General features: G+C 39.1%; 1 protein-coding gene across 8 annotated transcripts in view; it reads right to left on the reverse strand.

Moving 5' to 3' along the window:
• The window catches only part of LOC136874046 (uncharacterized), a 616,846-nt gene that overhangs the window by 46,023 nt on the left and 557,193 nt on the right, over positions 1-13,630 (reverse strand). The window contains exon 25 of one of the 8 annotated variants that reach the window (XR_010860213.2): positions 10,365-10,444. The exons of the other annotated variants lie outside the window; for them this stretch is intronic. The gene's annotated coding sequence lies outside the window, so the exon portion shown is untranslated. The remainder of the gene's footprint in view (positions 1-10,364; positions 10,445-13,630) is intronic. 8 annotated transcript variants of the gene reach the window in all.

The raw sequence follows: 13,630 nt of genomic DNA on the forward strand, positions 1-13,630 counted from the left end.
CAGACAGGGGTCTGTATCATCAAAAAATCCCCGAAAAACCTGTACATTCTTAACAGACTTCCTGAATTCAAAGTCGGTTAAGATATACTCTAATATGGATCTGGTACCCCTAACCTCCCATGTGTAGCGGTGAATAGCTTTACTGTATGCTTGAAGAATGTATTCGTAACAGCTAAACCCATACTAGCACAGAAGTCCAGCAAATGCTTCCCATTCCCATTAGTGTCCATATCTTTCCCACATTTACCAATCACTCTTTTGTATCCTCCTGTTCTATTCCCAACTCTCGCATTGAAATCACCCATTAGCACTATCCTATCCTTGCTGTCGACCCTGACTACATCACTCAATGCTTCATAAAACGTGTCAACTTCATCCTCATCTGCACCCTCACATGGTGAATACAATGAGACAATTCTAGTCCTAATTCCTCCAACTGCCAAATCTACTCACATTATTCGCTCATTTACATGCCTAACAGAAACGATACTGCGTGCAGTAGTATTCCTGATAAACAGTCCTACCCCATACTCTGCCCTTCCCTTTCTAACACCTGTCAAGTACTTTTACAATCTCTTTATCTCCCCTTACCTGAATATCACTTACTCCTAGTACATCCAGTTGCATCCTCTTTGCTGACTCGGCCAGTTCTACTTCCTTTCTTCCATAAGCCCCATTAATATTAGTAGCACCCCATCTAATTCCATTCTGTTCGCCAAGTTGTTTCCAAGGAGTCCCTCGCCTGCCAAATGAGAGTGGGACTCCGTTACTCCCATAGGTCCAAGGCTTGCTTAAAAATGTTTTGAGCTCAGTAAATTCATGAAGCAGGATGCTACCCCACTTACACATAGTCCAAGTGAGGATCTCTTCTCTAACGGGTTAGGGGCCACCAGTGGATTGTATAGTCCTAGCCGCCTGAGCACAAGGAGGGCCAAGACTCACAATACATTCGAGATGCCCACTCCCATTCCATAGCAACTAGTATCCCGACTCTCAGGACCACTTACTAGGCCACTCAGCCGTTGTCCATGGTTCACGAACTAGCACGTGATTACAGTATTTATTTTTTGTTTATTCAAAATATTGGCTACCGGCTTCTACACACTTCGCTCATCTTTCAGGTAAGTTATGAATACCATGCCACAAAAACTGCTTGTCTTTTGCAGTAAACCATTTGTCGAACCATTTTCCAACTCCGCGAGCGCCTGCCCCATAGATGCAAAGAGATGATAGATGGCGCCAGGTTGGGGCAGTATAGCGGGTGCGGAAGGATGTCCATACAAGCGATCTGAAGGCATCTTTCACGGGTTTTGCTGTGTGAGATGGCGCATGGTCGTGTAACAAAATTACTTTGCCATGTCTTCTGGCCCATTCCAGTCGTCTTTCGATCAATGCATGGTTTGAATTAACCATTTGTTCATGATAGTGTTGTGCAGGAACAGTTTCGCCGGGCTTCAAGTGTTCATTGTGGTCTACCAGAACGTGCACTGTCTTTTATACTGAAATCACCACATTTAAATTGTCAAAACCATGTCTCACATGGTCTAATTGATGGAGCATGTTCACCATATATTTCTATCAGCAAACTATGACTTTCAACAGCCTATTTCTTTTGATTTAATAAGAAAACCAATGCTTGCTGCAAATGTTGTTTTTCAGGCACAAACATAGACATGATCACTGAATGATACAACACAGACGCTAGTGAATGGCGGACTCAATTTGTGTGTGTTGATAGGTTAATGTCAGATGAATAAACTGACGTATGTGTCAAATTCATACGCTGTGTACTATTCGCTGGTGCCACCTCTTAGTGAAACCAGAAGAGACTTATGCATATACCTGGTAGGTAGCAAAAGGACAATCGAATAAGTACCGTTGCCAACTCACAAGCAATGAAAGGAGGAGGATTGATCATTTTTTCTTTTTGCTAGGGGCTTTACAGCGCATCGGCACAGGCAGGTCTTATGGCGACGATGGGATAGGAGTTGGAAGGAAGTGGCTGTGGTCTTAATTAAGGTACAGCCCCAGCATTTGCCTGGTGTGAAAATGGGAAACCACGGAAAACCATCTTCAGGGCTGCCGACAGTGGGATTCAAACCCACTATCTCCCGGATGCAAGCTCACAGCCGTGCGCCTCTACCCGCACAGCCAACTCGCCCGGTAAGAGGACTGAACAGAAATGCTGGAAAGGATTGAAGATCTTTCCTTCTTTATTACTTTTTTCCGCAGGAAATTGATTTTTCACGATGTCGCTTTTCCGTAATAATTTTCCCTTTGACTGTAATGCCGTAATTGTGAGGCGAAATCCGTAATAACTATTAACAACCCATAATATTTGGTACCTCTGACAAGGGCAAAAGCAGAAAAGATGGTAATGTCTCTAAATTCCCAGACCTCTATGTCCCATGAAAGAATATCAGAAGATGCAGAGAAGATGCAGAGTAAATGAGACAGGCGAAGTTAATCATACGGGACGAGGCAACCATGGCTCCCTATTATGCTCTTTCGGCAAGAAACCAGCTACTTATAATGAACAATATATCACCTTTTGCTAGAAGAGTGATCTTGCTTGGTGCAGACTTCCAGCAATGCGTGGCAGTAACTCCTCAGTGTTACAGAATAATTGGTATACGTTACAGCCCAAAATTAAGATTTAACTTCACTGAATGTCTTCTAAAACTCGATAACAGAAAACTAGGCCAAATGGCACTATCAAGATTTAACAAAACCGGATTTCAAATAATATTGTATGAGATTCACTTGGTTCTTCTTTTCATCCAGGTAAGTATGTTTTCCAAAGTAACATTCTTTTTTGCTCAAGATACAAACAAGATATCATCATCAACCAACAGGTTCTGAATAGTTTGATAGGTGATCAAATAACGTACATTAGCACTGACTCTATACTGTGTGATGATGTAAATGAAGTTAATAAAGCTGGTTTGTGCAATGGAACAAGATTGAATTTACAGAAGCAAGACAAAAATATCGTCCCTGAAGAAATTCAGATTGACTCATCTTCAGGCAGAAAGTGCTTTACTCCAAGAACAGATTTAGCACCTGTGAATCTGGGTACACTATTCATTCTTAAATGGTGGCAGTTTACTCTAAATTTAGCCTTCTCTGTCACAATGAATAAGTCACCAGGACAAACTGTGAAGTTGGGATAAATCTTCTCACTCCAGTGTTTTAGACAGTTGTATTTGGCTTTCTCAAGAGTATGCAGACCATAGATGGCAAAGTACAACTCCATACTAAAACTGCACTCCAGATGGTTTGTAACGAAACACTATAATACCTGTTTTGATTCCATTTGAATGCCATATAAATTCTGGATTGTGTAACTTTTATTCATAAAAAACATCAATAGTCCATTTTGAATTTCCAATTACTTTATAGACCATAATTATGACCGTCGAAGACAGGCTTACAACTATAACAGTTCTATTCTTAACTAAACATTTTTCAAACAGTATTCTTGTCACAAAAAATGAGGCCCAGAAATGGTTTTGTAAAGTGTGCGGTAAACATCTGTGGAAGACTTTCAGGGAGGAAAAAGGAAAAGGAGACTCCTTGGTGGAAGAGCAGGGTAAAGGAAGCAGTTAAAGAGAAACAAATGGCTTGGATGAAGTGGATAGGCAGCAACAGTACACAGAATTGGCAGAAATATAAAGAAGCCAAAAAGGTATGCAAGACCATAGTACAAAAAAAGAAACGGAAGAGCTGGGAAAGTTTCACGGAAACACTACAAGAGGATATAAAGGGAAGAATAGTTTACAAAATAGGGAAGATACAAAATTTGCTGAAACAGGGTAGATAGTGACGCAAAGAGATGACATACTAAAAAGATGGGAAGAATACTTCTCAGAATTACTAAATATTACATACAGTGAACTGGTAAAAGAGAAGGGACAAGAAGAAAGAATGGGGAAAGAAGAACAAGAAATAGAGGAAGCCATACAAAAGATGAAGAGCGATAAAGCAGCAGGAGTGGATGAGGTAACTATGGAAATGATAAAAGCAGCAGGACCAATAGGGCTACAGTGGCTGTATAGATTATTTAGAATAATCTGGAGGAAGAAAGAGATCCCAGAAGAGTGGGGAAAGGGTTTAATTATCCCGATATTAAAAAAAAAAGTGGTAAAAAGAAATGTAATAACTACAGAAGAGAGTATTGGAAGGAAGACTGAGTAAGAAGCTGGAAGGAGAAATGGAAGAACATGGTTTTAGGAAAGACAGATCAAAGTTTGACCTGATCTTTACATTAACACATATGATGGAGAAAAGATGGGAGTTTGGAAAAGACATAGGTGATGATATTTATTGACATTGAGAAAGCTTATGACAGTGTGCCCAGACAATCGGTATGGGACACATTAAGGAAAAAACAAATTAACAGTGTTGAAGTGAAATGATAAAAGCTATGTACAAAAATTGTGTTAGTAGTGTGAAGACTAGTATAGGAAAAACAAAATGGTTTAACCCTTTCCAAAGAACTATCTTTGACTCACTGTCTGGCAAAACCTAGAGTAATAATTTGCTTGTCAGGTATATTGTGGAGTACCTTCACTAAATGATTTATTCTGTAAAAACCACTTAAGATATCGCTTTCAAATTTTGAAACAATGGAAAATACACTATAGTTATTCTAAAATGGTACAATGAGATCACCTAATTACATGCAGGACCCCCGCCCCCGTTCAGAATGATACATCAAGAAGCATCCAATATGGTGCCTAAAGTTAAATTGCTTGTTCTTGAAGTCTGTCTGAATTGCTCGACGTGATGGGGCTGTTATTTTCTTGGTAATGCAGAGAATGCAGAAATTCACCCTGAGTCTCCCAATTTATTTCATTTTCGGGATCAATCGGATGAAGATATTTAGATAACAAATCATACTTCCTCTCGGACATACAAATTATAAACAATTTTTCACTGAATGAGATTGGAAGATAAATTGACATTAGTTGGAATATTATGCAATTAAGTAGAGGCTCATAGTCCAAAACAGAATTAACTGGAGAATTAAAACTGATAATGATGTTTTGCACAAGTAGGCCTAATATTTTAAAAGGAGACGGTAGCTGAATGAACATTTCTTGTCCTGTGCTGTATTTCAATTTCCCTCAGATTCATATCCTGTCCCAACTGCTTCCCATACCATTTTTATTATCATACCTACAACTTCAAACTCACTACCATTGGATTTGTCAACATATTGATCTAATTTGTAACAAATATCCTCCGCACTCAATTGGTTATGAGCAGCCATGTTGCTGCAATGTGTTTACGTTCAGTCAGCTGTCTGTTGTATCTAAGAAAACGTATAAAAGAACACTTTACTTTAGGATTCCATGCATGCCAGTTGTATCTAGGAAGCGTAGGGAATTCACTGGTTCCAAAAAGTTATATGTTTAGCAGACAGATGGCAGAGGAAGTCGGTTTGAAAGTCGAGTACGCTTCACTACGCAACCCGCGGGAGACAATGTGCGACTCCAGTATGCTTTATTACGCAAACCACAGGAAAGAGTTAAAGTTGAAACTGGTCTCCGACAGGGAGGTGTACTATCCCCCATACTATTCATCATAGTCGTGGGTGAAATTCAAAAGATTGGGAAGACAGGCAACAAAGGCCATGTTGTTTGCAGATGATGTAGTGATAAGGGGTGAGGATGAAACGGAAGTGCAAAAACAAGTAGATGTATGGAATCAATAGATAAAAAAATTTAGGATGAAAGTAAGCACAGAGAAAAGTAAAACAATAGTGATGACAAGGAGAAGGAAGGAAGGAAGGAAGGAAGAAAGGAAGGAAGGAAGGAAGGAAGGAAGGAAGGAAGGAAGGAAGGAAGGGGAAAGATAAAACTGAATGGTAAAATTCTGGAAGTTGTTAAAAGTTTCAAGTACTTGGGAACTGTCATCAGAGAAGATGGAAAGATAACTGAGGAAATTGGGAAAAGAATACAAGCAAACAGCTTCTACCAGAGTGAAAGGGGTATTTCGTGGAACCAAGATATCCTGAAGAAATGTAAGAAAGTATTATATTCAACCTATTATGAACCCATAATAACCTATGCAGCTGGATCGTGGACTACAACAAAATGCGAGGAGAGTAGAATACGGCCAGTGAATAAGGACAGGAATCTTGAAACTTCAAGACAGGATAGAAACAACAAAGCTGAAGTGGTATGGGCATATGAGAAGGGGAAAAGAAAGAGTGCCAAAAAAGCTTTTTTAGAGAAGTTAACAGGAAAGGGACCATAAGGAAGACCCCGAAAGATGTGGACAGATTCAGCGTGTGGGAGTGCATAGAGAAGAGGGGAGGCAGAAGATGTACTTAAAAAAAAAAGAGAGAGAAGAGTGGTGGAGAGACAGGCAACAATGGAGGTCCTTGACTCACAACCTGACCCAGTAAGCTGGAAACGGGAAATGAAGATGATGATGAAGCATTAAACACTTGAATATTAATAAAAAAAGTATCCCTTCTGACTGTGGCATATTTCATAGAAGTCATGGACATTCTACTGAAGGAAATACTTAAATCTAACATTCTCATAGATGCTACAAAAAAAAAAAAAAAAAAAAAAAAAAAAAAAAAAAAAAAAAAAAAAAAAAAAAAAAAAACAACTACGGTTACAATTCTACTAACTGATGACTTCAAAATTCTAGCATTGTCTCCACACATTACATGAAAAAGCATTGGTCGTGTGTTTATAAAGGGTTCTCTTTCAAATGTGCTTGATGGCAGAGAAGACAATCTGTACAAAGACGGTGACAAGGAAAAAAGTGATAATGAATTTGAATCATCTGATGGTGATGTCTGACTAAACAATTAAATGGCAGAAAATGTATTCTGTATGCTTTGTGTGCTTCATTATTTTTTTATGATTACCCAGGGATAGGCTTCAAATCGTTGCTGCCTTATAATCTTAATAAATACTGTATACAGCCCCACCTCTTTAGAGATTGATTTTACATTGAAATACACCAGTTCCAGATCTCTTCAAAGCCTTCCATATTGTATATGGTAGGTTATAAGCAGCAGCAGGTTCCTCTTTGATATACCTTCAGTAACCCTCAAATATGAAAATGTTTCACACATCTAACGGCAAGTTCCACGCGGCAGATATGAAATGTTAAGATGCCTTTAGATTTAATTTAACACACCAAATCTGCCTGTTGCAAATTGTGCCATTAAACCCCTTTCAACCTGTATAAGGCACTAATACTTTTTAGAAGAAGAGGGATCATGTATTTTTTATTTTGTATATATTCATATGCTGACATACAAACAAATTTTGTTACTTCTTACATTTCTCTACCAATACTACCACATCTAAATAAGATCCAAAACAATTCTGCCACAGATTAGAGAAGCAAGGAGTACAGTAAGATATCCTAATGGGTACTTAAAATAAAATGTTAATTTTGGAATCGTTAACATAAAATATATGAATATATTATTGTGAATGGTCATCGTCAGCAGTTACTCGTTTCTGAGTTTACAGATTTCTTGGCTAACAGCTCACTTCAATTCACAGCAGTTTGTGTTTAAACTTACGGTGACTGTACAAGCCAATTCTCGCGTAGAACATACGTCCACAGATTGCGCAGCTGAGGGATGGGGGAGATCTTGGGTGGGTTTGGTGAAGTTTGCGTTCCTGTTGTTTAATATCTTCATGTCTGCGGCATTCTTGTTCGAAGTGTTGAACTGAGGCATAGACAATTTGCCGCCAAAGTAAACGGTCTTTGGCAAGTGTTTACCAGGTTTGTGGGTTTATTTCTGCCATCTTTAAGGTTTCTTTCAGTTTGTCTTTGATACGTCTCAGAGGGGCGCCCTGTGGTCTTGAACCGGACCTAAGTTCACCACACAGGATCTGGCACGGTAGTCAGGTGTCATTCATACAGCGCACATATCCTGCCCATCCGAGGCGATGGCCAACGACCAATGCCTCTACAGTCTTAGCACAGGCTTTCTCGAGAACTTCAACATTAGAGATGTAGTTTTCCCACTTGATGTTCATGATGGAGCGTAGTTTCATCCTTGACATTCCTTTCCTCCATTCAACACTCTACACTTCCTCTATTCCAATTACATGCAGATTCATATCACATGGTGCAAGTAGGGCAAAAGATCTCTATAGGTCGATGCCTCAAACAAATAACATTAAAAAAAAGTTTTACATTTCACAGCCATAGAGAAGAGTAGAGATGACTACATCCTGGTATACCATTAGTTTTGTGTGCAAATTGTAAGATTTTTATTCCTAAAGACTCTGTGTAATAGTCGGCCAAAAGCCACATGGGCAGCACGAAGCCTGTCCACATCCTGTTCTGAAGTACAGCTCTTTGACAAGATACTTAAATGAAGTGGTCTACTTGTTGTTTGAGACGGTAATGTTAAATTCTGGAATGTTAGTCCCTGGTGCAGGCTGAGCAAGTACCTTGGTATTTTTGGCGTTGATGGTGAGGCCAAAAAGGTCACATGCATCCTTGAAACTGTTGACTGACTGTTGCAATTTCTCAGGCGTGAGAGCCGATGATGCAGTATCATCAGCATACTGGATTTCAGTTACTCTAGTAACACTGAGTAAGTCTAAGGTAAAGTGTGTACAGATTCCTTTTGTCCCGTAATTGAAAGTTGTGAATGTTCAACCCAAGTGCACATGTATCAAGAGAGGTTCTATTTGTGGTGGCTGGTAGTGTGGTGTGTTGTCTAAATTTGAAGAGGAGAATATTGGAACAAACACAAACAACCAGTTCCCAAGACAAAGAAATTAATCACAAGCAATTAAAATTCCCGACTGGCCGGGAATCGAACCCGGGACTCTCTGAACCGAAGGCCTCAACGCTGACCATTCAGCCAAGAAACTGGACTGAAATATACAGTAACTGATTTATACAAATGTTATTTTAAAGTAAGGACTGGTTTTCCGCATCTCTTAAAAATCCTCCTTGTTCGCTTCTTTACGCATGTGCACTAACTCTCAACATCCCTTGCGCACATACGTATGCTTAGCGCAAGAGGTATGGTCAGTTACCTGCTCTTCACAGGACGGAATGTGTCACCAACAGAGATTCATTGTCAGATCTGAGAGCTATGAAAGATGGAAAATTCCATAAGAGGGTAAGGTTGTTCAAGGATGGTCAGGAGGATGTTCATTATGACCCACACTCTGGTTGGCCAACTATGATCAGCAATGATATTGTGTATGAGGTTGACACCACCAATTATGCAATTATGTCGTTTCACTTCCCACATGTTTAAAGGTCAGCCCTCTAAAAAATTGTGCAAGAAAAATTGACCCACAGAAAGCTGTCCAATCAGCGAGTTCCAAAATTGCTGACCAAATAACTCAAAACGAAGAGATGTGCCTGTGCCTTGACACTTGTGGCCTGGTACCAAGACAAAGTGCATTATTGGACCAAATCACCAAGAGGGATGAGATATGGGTATCCTCTGTGACCACTGAATCCAAGCAGCAATCAATGGAGCGGTGATGCACATCTCTGACAAAAGTGAAATTCAGGCAGAATTTTGCAACTTGTAAGGTTATGGCAGCTGTGTTTTGAAAGACGTAATGTTCTACTTGGGGACTTTGTGCTGTTAGGTACAACAATCAATGGGCAAAAGTGAAATTCAGGCAGAATTTTGCAACTTGTAAGGTTATGGCAGCTGTGTTTTGAAAGATGTAATGTTCTACTTGGGGACTTTGTGCTGCTAGGTACAACAATCACTGCAGCTGCATATTGTGTGAACTTGAAAAAACTTTGCCATGCAATCCACAATAAATGTCGTGGCCCTCTGTACGCGACAATGCAAGCCCTCATTCTGCAACTCAAACATAAGCTCACGTTGAATCATTTGGTTGGCAGTAATTCGATCAAGCTCCCCATTCACCAACTCCCCCAAAGCCCTGACCTTGCTCCTAGCAACTACCATCTCTTACTTCATCTGAAAAGGTTTTGAGCCAGTAAGCATTTCCAAACATTACATACTTATCTTCCGAAAGGACAAACCTTTAAACAAAGATGGAAACTATGCTGAAAAGTAGCTGAATGTTTGTAGAATCAGAAGAAATATAAATTGTACGAAAATATTTAGTATTTTTTATGTTATTGCAACATGGCCCCTACTTTAAAAAATACCCCTTGTACAATAAAACTAATTTCAGAATTCAAAATGCTAGTTTACTTTCAGTACAAGAGTAATATTATGCCCAACACTTAATAAGAGAGTTAGCAATCTACTGGAAACAGATATACACTAAAGCAAATCATTACACACTTTACATACTTAAGTCATCCAAATTCACCACCAACCACCTCTAAAATCACACAACCTCTTCGAACAATACACTCACCCACTGGAGCTTTGCATTTCCTAACACCTTATTCTGTTAGCCACACATCCTGGCTGCAGAAATGTCTCAAAATGATACAACTGGAAAAGGTTGTGGAAAAGAAAAGATCAGTAACTGCCAACATCAACCTTAGAAACCAGAGAAAAATGTCATTTTAACCACGGACATTTACATCAAAACTCTAAGAAACCTACTGATTGATATTCAGTGATATATGGTCGTTCATACAGGCATAACGATAATATTAAATTGTGAATATCACACAATCAACTTCTGAGTGCCTATAAGAGTCAATAATAGAATTCATAATTGCAGATGGGATACATCATAGCAAAAGTGATTCAAACACTTTCTCAATTTTGTAATCTGAATAACATATGGCATGTAGAATGTCTGAAAACATTCTCTACATTTCAAAAATAATTTTTGGCAGAAGTAAATATTTCCACACATTTAAAGACAATATGTTTTTATTTGTACATATTTTAAACATTCTGTTAAACAATTGGCTGTCCAACTCAAGGTAGCACAGTTCAAAGCCAACTTCCCTCCTATTACAGAAAAGCATAGCTGAGACATGAATTGATGATGCAGGTCATTATTATTAATTTTGAAACCATAAAATAAGCATACAGGCAGCAGAAATGACATTTCTGAGGGATATGCCCCAGAAGTTAAAGACAGATCGAGTGAAAAAACCAAGATACACAGAAAGGGTCAAAGGTAGGAAAATAAAAACAAAAGCCTGAAATAGTTTTGACATATTAAACAGAGAAATATGAAAGAATGTCAATTCAAGTTTGGAGTTACAACTGAAGGAAAGAGAAGAAAAAGAAGACTCAGAATACAAAGGTTGAACCTGAATGAGAACAGTATAAGGAAAGAAGATGTGGACTTTTTTTTTTGCTAGGGGCTTTACGTCGCTCCGACACAGATAGGTCTTATGGCGACGATGGGATAGGAAAGGCCTAGGAGTTGGAAGGAAGCGGCCGTGGCCTTAATTAAGGTACAGCCCCAGCATTTGCCTGGTGTGAAAATGGGAAACCACGGAAAACCATCTTCAGGGCTGCCGATAGTGGGATTCGAACCTACTATCTCCCGGATGCAAGCTCACAGCCGCGCGCCTCAACGCGCACGGCCAACTCGCCCGGTAAGATGTGGACTGAACATGGCCGTGGGTGAGGAGTGGTAGAAAGATAAGAGTAACTATATCTGCCCTGATCTGGATGCAGAAGAATAAGTGGAAATGATGATGATGATAATAATGAACATACAGTACATATATAAACAGTATATTGGTAGAAGTTAATTCTAGACCTGGTGATAACTTTCCATGGGCAGTGGTTTTACATCTCACTAATACTTCGGGCTTTTGGCAACACAAAATAATACCAGAGAAGGCTATCGCTAAGAAAGTAGCAGCCATGCCCTTAACTGGGCTACACTCCAGGCATTTGCCTAGTGTGAAAATTGCAAACTAATGAAAACTATCTTCAATACTGTTGATGGTGGGCTTCGAATCTACCATCTTCTGAATTCAAGCTTACAGCAACACTACCCATGCTGCATAGCCAACTTGCTGGATGGTGATAATAAGGGCTAGGACTTTTATGTACCGGTATTTACGCATTCTATTCCTTTCAGTATGCCTGCCAGTAAACTAGAAATCTTTACAAATTGTGTTATTGCCAGCTTCAGATAATTATGCATTTGCATATTGCATATGCGATCGCATATTTTGAGCAGTTTTATCTGAACACTGCATAGTTTGGGTTTTTCCTCCTGTTAGGGCATACTTCAAAAGTACTTTTTGTCTTGAGAGTAGACATCAGCTTCTGCAGGACACTATTGGAAAATTTGACATGTATTTGAGAGAGATGAAGTGTTGAGCTGTGCTGGTTACCCTCAGATAGGCTGTTTGATATGTTGGCAGCGTGTTTAAATTTACCAACACCAGCTCTACATCCACTATGGTTCTGCCTACCTGTAAAGCAATTAGGTGGGTAATGATTTTTGAAATTTCCCTTAAAGAAGGGCTGTCTTTTCCTCATTTTGTAAATACAGGTAGACCTCGTTATATGCCAGTTACGTTTCGCGGAATTGCCGTGCGTACCGCATTTGCGTAAATCGAGTACTTCAATATGTAAAATATAGGGTTAAGTTTCAGTTTACTCACAAATGAAGTTTAAAATAGCAGAGATTCTTAGTATTTTTTACAAAAAATAACCATGATCATATTTCTGAAATGCATTTTAATGAAAAATTTATAGTTAAAAATTTAACACTGAAATTCACAATCTCTCTATATATAAAATAAGAGTTTTGTCTGTATATTGCTAAGAATTTGAAAAGAATGGTATTTCTTTTTCTTTGCTAGGGGTTTTACATCGCACCGACACAGATAGGTCTTATGGAGACGAGAATGGTATTTCTGTATCGGTCATGTCCACAGTAACAAGGAAATGCACTTTTTACTTTTCCGTAATTTCTGTCTGTCTGTCTGTCTGTCTGTCTGTCTGTCTGTATGTATGTATGTATGTATGTATGCATGTACACGCATCACGAGAAAACGGCTGAAGAGAATTTAATGAAAATCGGTATGTAAAGTCGGGGGTGAGCCACTACAATCTAGGCTATAAATAATTTTATTCACGCTGAATAAAATGGTAGTTTAGGGGAAGGCCTAAAATTTTATTCTCTAATATTTATATTATTAGTGGTCCTATCGATAAATACTACATAACTAAAGTTATATAGAATTAGATTTCCGATCATTTATGTCTTATACATTTTTACCATACCGGCAATGATAACACAGATATTCAACAGTTGCTGTATTTTTCAATGATGTACTTTCTTGTTTGTGGCCATCAGGCATCCTTGACGATCATGTTCTCGTGGCCTGCACCGATGTTGCACCTTACATGTGTAAAGCCATGGGAGGTCTTGGGATATTATATCCCAAAACGATATATGTCACTTGTGTAACACATGTAGTTCAGCGAGTCGCTGACGCAGTCCGGGCTTACTGTCCTGAAGTAAATGCATTGATCTCTACAGTAAAAAGAATGTCCCTGAAGGCTCCAAGTCACAAGAAATTCTTTTTGCATGTGGTTGATGATGTTTCGCTACCGCCTTCACCAGTTCATACGTGGCTCAAAGCTGCAGTTTATTACGCCGATCATTTTGAGGTAGTAAAAACAGGCAATTGAAGACCTCGATTCTGAAGAAGCTGCTTCTATTAAAGAAGCTTAAGGAGTCTTGAG

Source organism: Anabrus simplex, chromosome 5, assembly GCF_040414725.1.
Source record: "Anabrus simplex isolate iqAnaSimp1 chromosome 5, ASM4041472v1, whole genome shotgun sequence".
In the NCBI taxonomy this organism is placed as follows: Eukaryota; Metazoa; Arthropoda; class Insecta; order Orthoptera; family Tettigoniidae; genus Anabrus; species Anabrus simplex.